Here is a 16,144-nt window from a genome sequence, read left to right on the forward strand (position 1 = left end):
ATTAGGGTTATTTAGGCAGTTTCAGGGACAGTGCAGGCAGGAACTTTGGAAGAGTTAAAAAAAAGCTTCCGAGATAACAGAAATCTAGGAGGGCTAATGAGAGCAGTAAAATTTAAGATTAACAAAGAGTAAATTTTAAGAGACCTTGGACGGGGCAGTGAAAGAAAGACTAAGAGCTGTAAGCTGGACACAGCTGCCCCGGGAAATAGAGCCACTGACAGAGCCAATCACAAAGAGGATGATGAGATTTTAGAATAGAGAAAAAAGGGTTTGAATGTCCCTGACACACAGGCCCATTTAGTGTCTTTTGCCCCTCTTTGGCATCCTTACCTTGGAGGCTTTGCTTTTGTTCTTTTCCTCTAAACAAACTTTTCTCTACTTTCTTGAACAAAGTTTGCTTCTTTCTGCTTATCTGAGAAGTCTGTGAATTCCTTTTTGTGGCTTCCTGGGACAAGAACTTGTGGCAGTTTAAGGTTTACTGGGGTGAAAAGCAGCAGCTGTAATCACAACAGCACATCAGCTACACTACTTGCTGACAAGCCAAGCACATAAATCAGAGCAAGGAAAACCTCTTCGGTAAATGGTGTTGGGGAAGTGGACAGTCACAAACGAAAGCATGTAACTAGAACACTATTTAACACCATACGCAAAAATTAATTCAAAAATGAATTCAAAACTTGGATGTAAAAATTAACACCATAAAAAAGGAAAAACAAGGGCTACCTGGTCCTTGACATTGGCCTTAGAGATGTGTTTGGGGATTTGACTGCAACAACAAGGAAAACAAAAGTAAAAATAAACAAACGGAACCACATCAAATTAAAAAGCTGCACAGTGAAGGAAACTATCATCAAAACAAAAAGGCATCCTATTAAGTAAGAAGATATTTACACATCATAAATCCAGCAAGGAGTTAATATCCAAGATACCTGAAGAACATACAAAACTCAACAATAAAAGAACCCTATTAAAAATGGACAGTTTTCTAAAGAAGACATACACATGAAAGGATGTTCATCACTTTTGATTATTAGAGGAATATAAATCATGCATTGAAATTTGAAAATGCAGTCCTAATTTCAAATGATATTTTTCCTATCTCCATCAACATATTTACAAGGGCCTCTGGGGTGGTGCAGTGGTTAAAACTATCAAGCTCTTGGCAGCCACTGCATCATGAGTTTGGTCCCCAATTCCCGGCCGGCCAGGGAGAAACCCACACGGCGCAGCAGACCTCTCCTGTCTCACCCGCTGCTCCCCTCAGCAGTGTATTTCAGTCAGTCTTCCTGTTCTGTTCCCCACTCTCTCGTGAATCCTCTTACCCCCCCGCACCTCTGGCCTGTACCCCAGTTCTTGTATGCATAAATAAAATCTTTAAAAACAACCACAAATATTTACAAAAACCTCAAGAAAATCATGGTCCTTGCAGCATAGTTTATGATAGCTAAGAGGTGAAGGCAACCTCAATGCCCACTGACAAATGATTGGATAAAGAAGGTGAGGTATATATACACCATGAAAAACTACTCAGCTATAAAGATGAAATCCTGCCACTTATAACATGAATGGACCTAGAAGCTATTAGGCTTAATCAGTTGGAGAAAAATATATGCCACGTGATTTTACTCATATATGTATATAGAGAAAACAGTATACTAAAAAATGTAATTTCACACTATAAAACCAAATTTGTAGTTACCAGAAAAGGGGGAAGGAGTAGGGTAAGTTGGGTAAAAGAAGTCAATTCTATGGTGAAGGATAGATTTTGACTTTCAGTGCTGTAACAATGTGTTAAATATATTATTGATTTATAATGATCTATACCTGAACCCCACGTAATGTTATAAACCAGTTACTTCATTAATTTTTTTTAACAGCGGTACTTAAATAGGTTTATCTATTGATAAAACAGTATGTAGGCAACAGAGAATATTGAGTCGTGAGGTCAAGAAGAGACCATGTAACATTCCTTGCAAGAGTTTATGAGAAACCGAGTGGCAATAATGACAGTGGCAATCAAAAGAGGACAGGTGGACAATATTAGAAGACAAGGACAAAGGAGGAAGGAAATGTAAACATTTCTATCATACATTGAGGATTAGGAACAAGATGTAAGAAGAAATATACTGTCATCAATTTGGGACATCCTGCATTGAAAAGTTCAGCCTTTTAAATTGCTTAGCTTTCCACAATTTAAAGACAGAATTCTTTATTTTTTTACTTTTTTCAAGATTGATTTATTTATTTATACAAGCACTGGGTACAGTCAGAAGCGCAGGAGGGTGAGAGAATTCACCAGAGCCAAAGTGGGGAGAACAGACAGACTGACGAAATACACTGCTGAGGGGAGCAGCTGGCACGGCAGGAGAGGTCTGCTGTGCTGTGTGGGACCCTAGCCGCCGGCTGGCAGGGAATCAAACTGGTGCTGCAGAGGCCACAGGCAGCTTCGCAGCCCAACGCTCAACCACTGCGCCACCGGGGAGGCCCAAGACAGAATTCTTTTAAAACCAACCAACCAAACAAACAAAATAACCCAAGCCATCAAAAATCTTAGGGACTTTGAAATAAAAGACAAGTAATACTGTCTTAAATTTACCCGTTTATCTAAATGACAAGCAAAATCTTCGCCCAGGAGCCTGAGGCACCCCAGAATTCTAAGGATAATAGAAATTACGAATAATACATATTCAGCATTTGCACCAGCCACTTTACATGTTACAAGTACTTTACATGTTAACACTTTCCTTATGACAGCCCCTTTACTGTTTTATAGGGAAGGAAACTGGGACACTGAGAAATAATGTGCTTGAGTCAACAACACAGCCAGGATTTCAAGCAAGGCAATATAGACTCTAGTGAGCTCTTAGTCACTTTTTAAATCTGCTTTGTACACATAGGTGGTGATTTGTCTACATACATATAAAATTTTTGTTTACTGATTTATGCATACAAGAACTGGGGTGTAGGCCAGAGGTGGGGGGAGAGTAAGAGGATTCACCAGAGCCTGAGTGGGGAACAGCGAAGGCAGATCTACTGCTGAGAATGTTACAGAAATAAATTCTAGCCTTTTACCTGGACAGGGGACGAACAAGAGGTACTTCAGGAATGGTGACATCAGGAGAAGCTTTATTACTCAAGCATGAGGTCTCAGACCCGGGCAGTCCCTTAAGGTCTGAGCTCCCACCTAGAGACAAAGGGTCTCTTTTATACATCACCATCTTACATTGATAACATCATCGGTCAGTGATCACAAAAGTTCTTCACAAAAGGGGAAAATTGCAGATATCTGAGGATGGCCAGGGAGATCAATCAGCCTGGCCCTGGTTCCTTCGACTGTGTTAGAATGTCACCTCCTTTAGATATGCTTATTAGGGAAGCAAACTTGTTATTTACAATTGCATTGGATTATTTACTGCACCAGCCCTAAGACCCTTTAGTAGGAAACAGGAAAGATTTATTTGCTTAGCATTTCCTTTTCAAGGGGAGCAGCAGGCAAGACAGGAGAGGTCTGCTACCTGTATGGGTTAGCTCTCTGGCCAGGTAAAACCCGGCTAATAGCAATGGGTAATAGTGCTGAGACTTAACCCCTACAACACCAGGGAGGCCTCTACATACTTCTTGATGATTGTGGTGGAAGTGTTGTCACAAAGCATGTGTGTCCCAAGTCTCTAGGAATTCAAGGGGAAGGAGTTTGGGGCACATTGTATTTGTGCCCCAATTATTTTTCTTTGTTTTTGTTGGCTTTTTTCTTTCCGTTTTCAGTATTCAGTAGTTTTAGAGACAGAACTCTGGGAAAGTAATTAAAAATATTTAAATCCTGAAAATTATATAATGTTATAATGCCACATTACTTCAAAACAAAAATGTATATATACACAGGAAAAAAAAATTCAAATCAATGGGACAACTTGGTTTGCAATTTTAGAAAGTCATGAATTTATGCCATGCTTGGTGGGGTGGGGCTAGATAATTTCCATAGTGGTTACAGTAGCAAAAAAAACAAAAACAAAAACAAAAAAAAAACACCAAAACTCTAATTCCTTCCAAATGCATGATTTTTAATGGTTTCCCCAGTGATCTGAAGAGTGACCTCAGCTGTATGTTAATTCTAATTAGCTCTAAAAGGGTTATTATAATTTTGTATACTGAAAAGGAAAAAAATGCCCTCCAACTGTTTCTGAACTGTCATCCTTCAGGCAATGATTCTTTCATAGTTTTTTTTGTTTTGTTTTTGTTGAGGGTGTGTGTGTTTCTTTTTTGTTGTTTGTGAACCCTCTCCTGCAATTTTGGCTCCTTTCTCTGTCCCCTGCCTTGAATTTCTCAAGGTATTATTTCTACCTGTGTTGAATCATGGGCTAAAAGTACTTGTTTTTTTTTTTTAACCGAAAGACCTCTGACAAAGACTGAGCAACCTGTTGAGCTCCCTGATTTACCCAGTATCCATGAGTCATGAACAAAACTGCAATGTCTGTTGACCTATTTGGCTTCATACTGTGTATGTAGCCAGTTGTAGTGACAGATTTTTGAGATGAGAGGAGTGAGCTGCTCTGGTAGAGATTTAACTAGTGGTTTCCACTGCATTCCTGGTAGGACTCTGGAACAATGATTCATAAGGATTGACTCATTATGGAGAATTGGGGAAAGGAGTGGTGCAAGCCATCTGTCCTGGAGCAAATGTTCTCTCTTTGGTGTTAATAAATATTGATCCTAGGACTGACAGTAGTCTGAAGGCAAATAAATGCCAACTTTTCTAACTGACAGTTCAAAGCACCAACTCAGCATCAAGGCTGAGTTGGAAATGTTGCTTTTAATAAAAATTCAACATCGCCATAAATATTTAGGTTATTTAATGTGGCATATTTACTCCTTAATTTTATCCAAGAATTGTACTTAAAACCACATTAAAAAACTAGTATATATTGGGCCTCCCTGGTGGCACAGGGGTTAAAGACAGAGCTATCAGGCTATTGCCTGCCACTGCAAGATGAGTTCAATCCCCAACCAGGGAGCTGACCCACATGGCACAGCAGACCTCTCCTGTCTCTCCTGCTGCTCCCCTCAGCAGTATATTTCAGTAGCTCCACCTGTTCTGCTCCCCAGTCTCTCTCTAGTGAATCCTCTCAGGACCCTCCCCCCTCAACACACACACCTTTGGCCTTACCTCAGCTCTTATATGCATAAATCTTTAAAAAAACTAGTATATATTGATATGGCTTTCACACAGAGAACTATTGTGCTAAATGAAGACTAAACAGTTGCAAGTTGGGTTTGCCCATTTGAATCTGAACTGCACTAAACAATCCCAGAAAGAATCTTTAACATGGTAGGTATTTACTAAACTATTACTAATCTGGTGGCTTAAAACAACACAAACTTAGTAGTTCAGAGATCAGAAGTTTCAAATGATTCTCAATGGGCAAAAACAAGATGTAGGGGGGTATTTGTTCCCTTGACTTTCTGAGTATTCTTTGGCTTGAATTCTTTTTCATGTTTAAAGCTGGCAATGGTGGTCACTTTATCTCATGTTGCATTTACTCTAACACTGGGCTTTTCTTCTGCTCCCTTCTGCTACCTTTAGGGACCCTTTCATCTGCATTGGGTCCACCTGAATAACCCAGATGATAATTATCCACTTGATAATCACCCTATTTTTTTCTGAGAGCAGAAAAGGCAGATTTATTGAAATATACAAAGAGAAGCATTGAGTGAGACAGCAGAGGTCTGCTGTCTATCATCTCCCTATTTTAAGTCAGCTGAGTTAATAACCTTATTTCCAAATGCAACTTCAATGTTCCTTTGCCTTGTAATGGAACAAACACAGGTTCTGGCAATTAGCATGTGGACATTTTGGGGAGGGGGAGTTATTCTACCTGCTACAACTATATGCAGCCTGCTATTTAGAATATAAGGATTCTAATATTATAAACTTTAAAAAATTATAAGTATTTGGATGACAAAAAACTGTATCTTTAAAGCAATCTCTATCTTAAATCCTGTTTGAAATAAGACAATGTATAAACAAGGAAGAAATGCAATACCAGTAAAAATATTTGTTATTGTTACCATGTTATAGATTAGATGCTCACATGAATGGGTAATAAAAGCCTAGACCGCACCTTCAAATAAATAGAAAAATTAAGTATTTAAAGAAAAACTTCTGAAAAAAAGAAATTGAAAGTGTGTTGATGATGTAACAGGTAGAGAGAATCATAATACTGAAGATACGGGGGCCAGTTTACCAAAATGGAACACAGCAGAGGCTTTGGGCTCTGATTTGGTTAGGTGAGAAAGTGAATGAGGCTGAAAGTAAATGAGGGATTAATTAAATGTCTCCATGGGCCAACTGTGTCAGCAGGCTTCCTTTTATTCCTCTATCCTGCTCATAGAAGCAGATGGTATCTTTCAAGAAAAACATTCGTTGCCTGTTTTAAGGAAAAAACAAACAGAACTAGTTCCTTAGCTACCTCAAGATAGCTAAGGAAATTGAAGATTTTGGAACTTCCAAGAAAAGTATTTCTCATTCTAGAATCTGGGTAAATTTGTAACATTACAAACGGTTGATTTTTTTTTTAAAGATTTATACATGCATCTAAGAACTGGGGTATAGGCCAGATGTGCGGGAGGGTGAGAGGATTCACCAGAGACAGAGTGGGGAGCAGAACAGGCAGACTGACGGAAATACACTGTTGAGGGGAGCAGTGGGAGAGACAAGAGAGGTCTGCTGCACCATGTGGATATCTCTCTGCCGGCTGGGATGGAACCCGTGCTGCAGAGACTGCAGATAGCTTCACAGTGCTGCGCTCAACCGCCCGCAATACTAGGGAGGCCCTCCAATGGGTTTCTGTTGGTTCACAATGAAGTAGATTTTAAGTGACTTAGCTTGAAATGCTTCACTAAAACTCCCTGCCAAGATTCTTTATGCTAGAGATCTTTACGGATCATAAAAGGGACCAAGATACCAAATAGCCCAGAATATTCACAGAAGCAATCTATCCATTTGTTTTATTTATTTTTAAAGATTTATTCATTTATGCATACAAGAGCTGGGGGTGGGGGTGAAGTTGATTCACCAGAGACAGAGTGGAGAGCAGAACAGGTGGATTGACTGAAATACATTGCTGAGGGGAGCAGCGAGAGAGTCATTAGAGGCCTGCTGTACCATGTGGGTCACCTCCCTGCCTGGGGATAGAACTCGTGCTACAGTAGCTGCAGATGGCTTCCTAGTGCTGTGCTTAACCCCTTGCGCCACCAGGGAGGACCTACCCATTTGTTTTAAACAAAAATAACTGTGATGGCAAAAGTTGTGATGGGCATTCACTGAACAGTTATAGAAGAGAATTTCCCAGAACTGAAGAAGAGTTTTCAGGCTAATATAAGTGAATAAGTGTAGAAGACCCAAACCTAGATGAGTCTTTAATACCAAGATTAAATTATGATCCTAAAGAAACATCAGCGACAAAAACCCTAATCATTAAGGAGTTGTGTGTCAGAGCGTCACTGGGTTCCAGCAGAATTAGCTGAAACCATGGACTATCTGTAGCCCTATTAACCCATCAGGATAGAGATCGGAATATATAGACACCTGTTCTACAAGAATCCAAGAAGAATTTTCCATATTATTTAACATTATAAACCCATAGAAGGTAGCTTGCTAATATGGACTGTCAAACTAGATGGTCATGCAACACGCATTTAAGAAATACATAGGGAAGCGGCAAAATGAATAGTAACAATACACACCCAATAAGCTTCCCCTGGCAATTCCCTTATTCTTGAATTATATTGCCTCTGCAAGGCAGCTCATTTTCCCTTTTCCCTTTGCCTCTTGTCATCCTTCATACAACCCCCCACTTCTGTCCCCTTCTACTTGTCTTCAGGCTCTGCTCTTTGCAGGCACAGCTTATCACATAAATTCATCTGTGCTAATGCGCTGCATCCCCAGGTAACAGCTCTTTGTTGACTACCAAGAATAAATCTCCCTTGTATCCAAACTCAGTTCCCCTGGGCTAAATTACTTCTAAAATCCTAGTGTATTTTTCATTAACATGCTTGCAAATCCTTGGGGTTATTAGGTCTATGGTAGCCCCATTAAGTAGAACAATAATGTTTTATGTAGAAAGTGAGGCTACAACCTTTGTTTTGTGCAATGAAAAGGTTCACAGTCTGCAGCTGGGTTTCAGGACCTGTAGTCCTGGAGCTTTACATTATAGGAGCATCTCTCTGATTTAGACAATCTCCTGGTATTGTTTCCCAGAGGATATCGGTCCTCCTCGGAGTTGTTCTTCAGGATTTACAGTCTGGAAACCCCAACTGTGCTATTCAAGACTGCTGGGGGATGAGTATGGACTCTGGTAAAACTTTCAGATCATCCTTGATGGACTTTGTGACTTTAGGCAAGTAACGGAAATAGCTTAGGATTCCTCAGCTGTACAAGTGGGTAATACCTTATTGAGAGTTGCAGAATTAAATACAGAATGAACCACTCTCCTAGGCCATAGTATCTCCAGCCTCAGATCAGTTCCTTGCCTTTCCCTGGCTCTGCTCTGTCACAGGTGGGTGGCATTTCTATAGATGGCATTTCCCAGTTGGAGACAACCAATGGGTGATGATGGTTGGGGATTAGAAGTGTGGGAGAAGCCAGGGTACCCCTCCCTCCCAACCCATGCCAGTCTCCTCTCTGAGTGATGATGTACCTGGCAGCAGTCTCTTTTCTACTTGGGCCCAATTCTTGCTGACCATGTGCACTGTGGTGTCAGCTTCTGATGTGTGCCCTGAGCTCTGGGATTCAGCCCTCCCATCTCCTTATCATCCCTCTGGCCTAGGAGCAGTAACTCTAAGTTGTGAATTGAAAGCTCCTGCCTTGCCTCAGGGTGCTCTTTGATTTCTCAGCTCTCCCATCTCCATTGTAAACACTGGCCTGCATTAAATTCTGTTTTAAATGTTCAACTGCTTCTTCCTGGTTAGTTCCTAACTGACATAACCACTTAGCATAGTAATGGGACCAGGCAGGTCTTTAGGTTTTTTGAGATTGCTTAAACTCACATTTTAGGACTGTACCTGAATTGGTTTGTAGTCAAAGCAGTAAAAACAGATTTTATTCACGAACTGTTGTAATACAAGAAAACAGACTTTAGTATAGAATTGGACTCAGTTCCAAATATAATACAGTGGGGATTTATAACCAAAGAGCAGAGTGGGAATCAGTGGATGGAAAATTATTAAGATGAACATTACAGGTAGTAAGGGATGTTTGTTTAATAAACCTAACAGGAGTCTTGCTGAAGTAGCTCCAGAGTGATGACATTACCAGAAGTGGGCATGAGGAATTTGATCAGATATTGAGAATGGGGTTTCTAATTGACTTAGCAATATTCTTGCTAAAACGGGGCAATGAATGCAGTCTGACAAGGATGAATGTCAACATCAAAACTGAGAGGACTTACAGGAAACTGACTTAAGTTTAGTTGAGGGTCTTTGCCAATTTTTAAATATATTTCCTTTAATAGAAAGAACTTATATGAAGATTATAACAGATATGATAGCATCTTAAAATAATTTTCATTTCCTACTTGGTATACTTTTACTCAAAGTATCGAATCACTAAGGAATAATAATCAGATGGACAGAAAGAGCATAAACACTATTAATTTTAATATATATTAGTGGTATCATTGGGGGGAAAGGAAGTCCTGAACAAACTCCACAGATAGGTTTTATGGACCCCACCCCCACCTCAGACCAGAGAGATCCAAGACACCAAGGACTGCAAATCCTATAATGCCATCACCACCGAAGGGAAGATTGCAGGGAACTAAGGGAGGAGTTAAGCAGCCAAGTTGGATATATAACCAGACACATGGTCCTTGGAGGTCCTTGGTTTTTCACCAGCTTTCAGTGTGCTATTGGGGTTCCAGCTCAGTGGAACTGGTAGGACGCATTCACCAATTTATCTCGATCTCTTTCTACCTAAGCTATTCATTTCTTCATTTCCCTGTTTTTGTAAACAAACCCTTTATTATCCTTTTTGTGTGTCTGCAGTTGAGTCTCATTATAAGTTACCCTTTTTTTTTTTTAAGATTTATTTATTTATACAAGCACTGGGTACAGTCAGAAGCATGGGAGGGTGAGAGAATTCACCAGAGCCAGAGTGGGGAGCAGAACAGGCAGAAGGACCGAAGTACACTGCTGAGGGGAGCAGCGGGCGGCAGGAGAGGTCTGCACGCCATGTGGGACCCTCGCCAGTGGCCGGGGATTGAACTGGCGCTGCAGAGGCTGCTGTGGGCAGCTCTGCAGCCCAGCGCTCAACTGCTGGGCCACCAGGGGAGGCCTTCATTATAAGTCCCTTTTAAGCGTCTGGGTGAGGACCCATAGTCAGGCCAATTCATTTCCCATTGGGGTTGCCCTGTAACAGTATTAAATATCTCCCTGGATAGAATATATAAGAGTCTGTCATTCTGATATATAATGACCAATAGTCTATGGGCTTCATTCAATACTATTATGCAGCTGTAGGGCTAAAGACCTAACAGAGCTTCTGTTTCCCTTTATTACAGTAGCAAGAGATGATATATAATCAAATTCCTCTTTGATGATCCATTTTGAATTTTCTGGTGGGAGCAGCATACCAATGGGATAGGATCTTAAATGAATGCTTGTTATCACCCAAACCATACATATGTTCTCAGTTAATGGCATGAGTGACACCCAAGATCCTCAGGCAGTTACCTCTGAGTCACTGTGACCCTTAACATCATCTGTTCCTGAAATCATAATGGTCTTCTGCTCTTTCTTGCAAGAACTGCCAGTGGGCTGGCAACAATGGGACAAAAATACCCCTACCCATTTAAAACAAGGAAAAAAATTCCCAGTCCATAATAAGTCTACAGATCACTTGATATTACAGATCACAGACCCAGAAGAGTGTTCATTGTTCTTAAAATGACATCTCATTGCCTGGACCAAAAGAAGCCATGAAAGACAGAACTAAGACACTGGACTCAAAGTCAATCTGGATAACATTCAGAAGCAGGGATTGCCTAGTCTGTTGCATTTTTGGCTCCAAATTTAAGTTACACCATGACTTAGCAAAAAATAACCAATCAGACTCTACCAACTTGTATTTTATACATTTTATCTTCAGCTTCATAAATACTGCCCAATGCCCCATCCTTGAGAACAATTTGAGAGCCTTGTCTCCAGTCTCCTGTCACACATTAAACTTGTTTTCTCAAAAGCTGGTGTGTAGTCATCTACTTTCAAACATTTCTACCAGCCTTGCAGTCCCCACAATCATGATCTTAGCCATGTGAAGCTCAGCATGACTGACATTTTGCACTGATTGGTTCTAGATAGTGGAGATTATCCTGTGCATTATAAAATGCTTAGCAGCATCTTTGACCTCTACCCACTGGATGATGGAGGTTAAGGAGAGAAAAGTTGGAAAGGAGGCGCCACAAGACCAGAATGGTCTCACACAATGCAGGGGCCTGGAAGTGGGGGTAGTAAGTACATAGTCTTTAAACCAGCTATAGGAACTAAAAATCCTTAGGTGCCAAGGCACAGACCCAAGCAAAGTGTCAGATGCTGTTAGTGTCATAGGGCGTAACCTGGAGATAAAAATACGGAGACTGAGGGCCATTGTAGAATCTCCGGTCCCTTTCAAATTCTACATAAATTCTACATAGTTATCCAAAATCAACAGCAAACTGCTTCACGAAGGAATGAGCCCCTCGCAAAGACAAGACTCATCAGTGCAATGTATGCCCTGGGTTGGGGCAGCAGTACTTCTGCCTACCTGCGACCTTGCAGGCCCCTCTGTTAGCAAACCTGCCCCTTTTGGGGTGGCCCTTTCTGCCCACTTGAGTCTATGCAAATGTCCTTTCTTCTCTTCCATTTATAATAAACCTGCCCTTTTGGATGTAAGTAATATCTCTGTGTTGTGAAGAAACCAGCAGGTACTGCTGAAAGGGGAGCTCTGGGGAATCTTTCCCAGAGTGAATCCAAGGACCCCACTTTCTGAACCCAGCAACCCCAAAAATGACTTCAGCCCAAGTTGTGTCTTCAGCCAAATATCCACTTAGGGGACAAGGGAACCCCCAATTAAGAATCACTGTTTTAAATTAGTGTCTGGAAACTATGGCGATAGCTTTAATCTGAGACTGCTTTTTATCTCCCGTTGCTGATATGTTAAATTTAATCTGTTATACAGCATAGGAGAATTTTGACAGTCACATAAAATCCTTAGCAACCTGTTTGCTCCTACCTTGCTGCAGCTTAATCTCCTCCTAGGCATCCTATGCTCCAATCACACTGAAAACTGAACTCTCTCTATACTGTAGACCCTCATAGACCTCAGCACTTTTGCAGAGGTGGTTCCTTTAGTCAGGTATGCGTAGCCCACCTTTCTTTTGGCCAATTCCTTCTCATCTTCAAATGCTCAGTGAAATGTATGTCTGTTACCACTGCCTGACATCCCCAGGCATAATTGCTGTCTATTATTTGAGCTCTGTATTCTTAAATGAACTTCTATTTAGGGGACACTTGAAGAGTAATAAGCAGGATTAAAACCTAAGAATTCTGCTTCATAGCTTTGGACTTGGGAACAGAACACTTAGCAGTTTTTCTCTGGTCACTGAAGCTGGATCCTATAAAACTTGAACGTTTTGGCCAGAAAGCTGATTGATTACAAGGAAAAAAACCAACAGATGTGCAGGCAGGAGAGAAAATATTAAGTCCCATTGAAATTCAAGACCCTGTTTCCAACATTCCAATGTGTTGGTGAGATCCTCCAATATCCTCATAATACATTCTTTTTGCTTTTATTTGCTGGATGCAAGTGTTAATACTTCTTAGCAAGTATCCTACCTAAGGTACTGGCAGGACCGTTTTTGTCACAGAAGAAAGAAGAGCTCATTTGTTACTTGTCTCAAGCCAAACTAGATCAGAATTTAAGACAGTGACTAAAGAAGGTCCTTTCCTTTTCTCACCAGGTATATTCAGGTAGAGGGCAGACATTGACTGCAAAGACTCATAAAACCAGGGGGCTTAAGTACAGCAATTTTTGAATTCTCCATAACTCAATATATGAAGCATTAAATCAATCTTTAAGGATTTTGTGAAACTGTAAACCTTTATTGTGACTGGTTCCTAGCTTCTGTCTGTCCCTCTCTTTACCCACTTTTTTTTAAATTTTAATTTTTTTTTATATTCCCCATACAATTGCAACCCCCTTATTTTGACCCTAATCCCTCCTTTCCCCGCCCCCCACCCCCATAGAGTGTCTCTGGTTCATAGTTGTTTGTTGATTTTGACTTTTACTTTCTTATAGTTATTTTTTTTACTGGTCTCTTATTTAAGTTTTCTAGATTTCTGCTATGAGTGACACCATCCAGTATTTTTCTTTTTCTTTCTGGCTTATTTTGCTGAGCATGATCCCTTCCAGCTCCATCCATGTTGCTGCAAATTGCATGTGTTTATCTTTTTTGAATGCTGAGTAATATTCCATGGTGTATATGTACCACATCTTCTTGATCCAGTCATCTATTTTTGGGCATTTGGGTTGTTTCCAAGGCTTAGCTATTGTAAACAGTGCTGCTATAAACATAGGGGTGCAGGTGCAATTTGGAATTGATGTTTCTGTGTCCTTTGGGTAAATACCTAGGAGTGGAATTACCCACTTCTTAAGTTAATCTGACTTCCCCAAATTTAGGCAAAGATGTTTGAACAAAGAACACATATGTCCTAAGCTCCTTCTGCCTTTGCTGATGGTTTGGCAACTACCAAAATAATTGGTTCACTTGCATTTTTGGTAAGGATAAAAGTATGTCAGAATGGGTATATTTTCAATTTAAAACCCAAGATAGAAAAATAGGACATGTGTCCAAAACAATTAAAACTAGTAAAAATAAAGATAATACAGGCACCTCTTGACACTATGTGTGGGTTGCCAAATGAGGCACTGGATTTCAAAACAACTTTGCAGGTACTTAACCCACCTACAGCTGGTTCTTTGATGAGCCATGATAGGATAAGTCCCTAAACCCATCATCTGCAGCTGGGATAACAATGGGCCCAGCTGGGGTTACTTGACGCTCCAAGCAGAGGCTGCAAGTTACCAGTGGTCACAACTTTGAGGAAGGGCACTGCCCAGTGTGGCAGCCACCAGTGCCTCTGCAGGGCCATAATGAAGTTGATGCTTAGCACTGAAAGCAGCCAGAAACGAGAACTACTATCTCTGAGGCAAAACTGATGAGAGTAGTAACAAAGTTCTGAACACCATCGCCACTTATCTCTCCTTCTAGCCTCCCTCTAACAAGATGCTTTTAAACTAGGGGTGATTTTGCTACCCAGGGGGTCTTGGCAATGTCTGGAGACTTAGTTGTCACACTAGGGTGGAGGGTGTCATTATCATCTAGCAGTAGAGAACATGGATCCTGTTAGGCAACAGCAGCCCACAAGGCAGCCCCCAGGACAGAGAATTATCCAGACCAGGAGAGTGATGTCACCAAGATGACAACATAGGCTGTTTCCGACTTTACTCCTCTCAGAATAACAACTACTATGCATGACTGAGACACTGCTGGGAAAAGCCTAGGATATGGGGGTGAAACTGAAGCACCCCACTAAACCACAGAGACCAAGACAGACCAACGGAAGGATAGGAGGAGGGCCGCGTTGCCCTGTCTCCAGGCCAGGCCAGCATCATGCCAACAAGTCTCCCCTGAGTCAGCGGGAAAAGAGAACTCAGGGTGGACATCCAGCTCACCAGCAGTGTGGGTCACTTCTTGAGAACCCCTAATTCAATATGACCCCACAAAGTTAGCAGAGGATTCTGCAGCACTGAAACTGGCAGAGGAGCAGGGAGGAGCTCGCAGCAACCAGCTCTCAGCTCTCGGTCAGGGGGTCCTACCTGCAGCGGCCAAGCAGTCGTTCCAGCCAGCGGCTTTGTCCTTCTGCAAGACAAGACGGTGTCACATCTGACCACGAACTCGGAGTGATGCAGCTTGGTTTCTTTGGGTCCTTAAATGAAGGTCCTGTCGGGCTCCGGGGCCTGGTCTGCTCCTCCCTAAGCAGGGGAGCTAAATTATGCCCCACAGCCGAGCTCCTGACCGGATCACCTGGAGAGCTGCTTGACTGGCTCCAGCTCTACCCAGGTGAGCTAAGCCATAGCCCGACCTACTGCTCAAGGAACTCCCCCCACTCCTGAGCAGCACTCCTGATCAGGAACACCTGCAAGGCTGCTTGGGCCAGCCTCCTGCACACTGCTCAGGCAGGAGAGCCCATTCTTAGTCCTGACCACAGCCAAGTCCAGAAGCTTCCTTGGCTGCAGTCCCAATGTAACATATATAAATGTGCATGAATTTATCTGACCACTGTTAGAATGTATCTTAGGACTACCTCGAGCATACTTTATCATTTCATGATTAGATTTTCCATTTATTGTCTTACTCTACTACAATGTAAGTTTAAGAAGGATGTGGATTTCTCAGGTTTGTTCTCTAAAGTATCTTAGGTGCTTAGAAAAATGGGTAACAGGACCTCCTGGTGGCGCAGGCAGTTGAGCGCCGCGCTGTGAAGCTGTCCGCAGCCTCTGCAGCGCGGGTTCGATCCCGGCCGGCTGGCGAGAATCCCACATGGCGCGGCAGACCTCTCCTGTCTTGCCCACTGCTCCCCTCAACAGTGTATTTCGTCAGTCTGCCTGTTCTGTTCCCCCTCTGTCTCTGGTGAATCCTCTCACCCTCCCGTGCATCTGGCCTGTACCCTGGTTCTTGTAGAAAAATAAATAAATCTTTTAAAAAAAAGTGGGTAAGAACCTTCAAATTAGCAAAAAATATAGCTGTTAAAAATTAGTTTATAAGAACACATAACAAACTTAAAGAAGCTTTCTTACCGGAGACGTAAAAAGCCAAACTTAAGAGAATTTTTTTTTAATTCACCAACAAAATGGGTTTATATGGAAACAACAATAAAAAGGCACTTCCCCAGTATTAAAGCCAGCACCCACTTATCTTATGAGGAGCTATTGCTGGGTAAAAAGAAATTCCTTCTTCCTTCCAACAGGTAGGGGAGGGAACTCTCTTATCACCTCCTGATCTCACTTAAACAGGGTTTCTATTAATTAATTCTCATGTCTCTTTATTGCAAA

Source organism: Talpa europaea (assembly GCF_964194135.1).
Source record: "Talpa europaea genome assembly, chromosome: 3".
In the NCBI taxonomy this organism is placed as follows: Eukaryota; Metazoa; Chordata; class Mammalia; order Eulipotyphla; family Talpidae; genus Talpa; species Talpa europaea.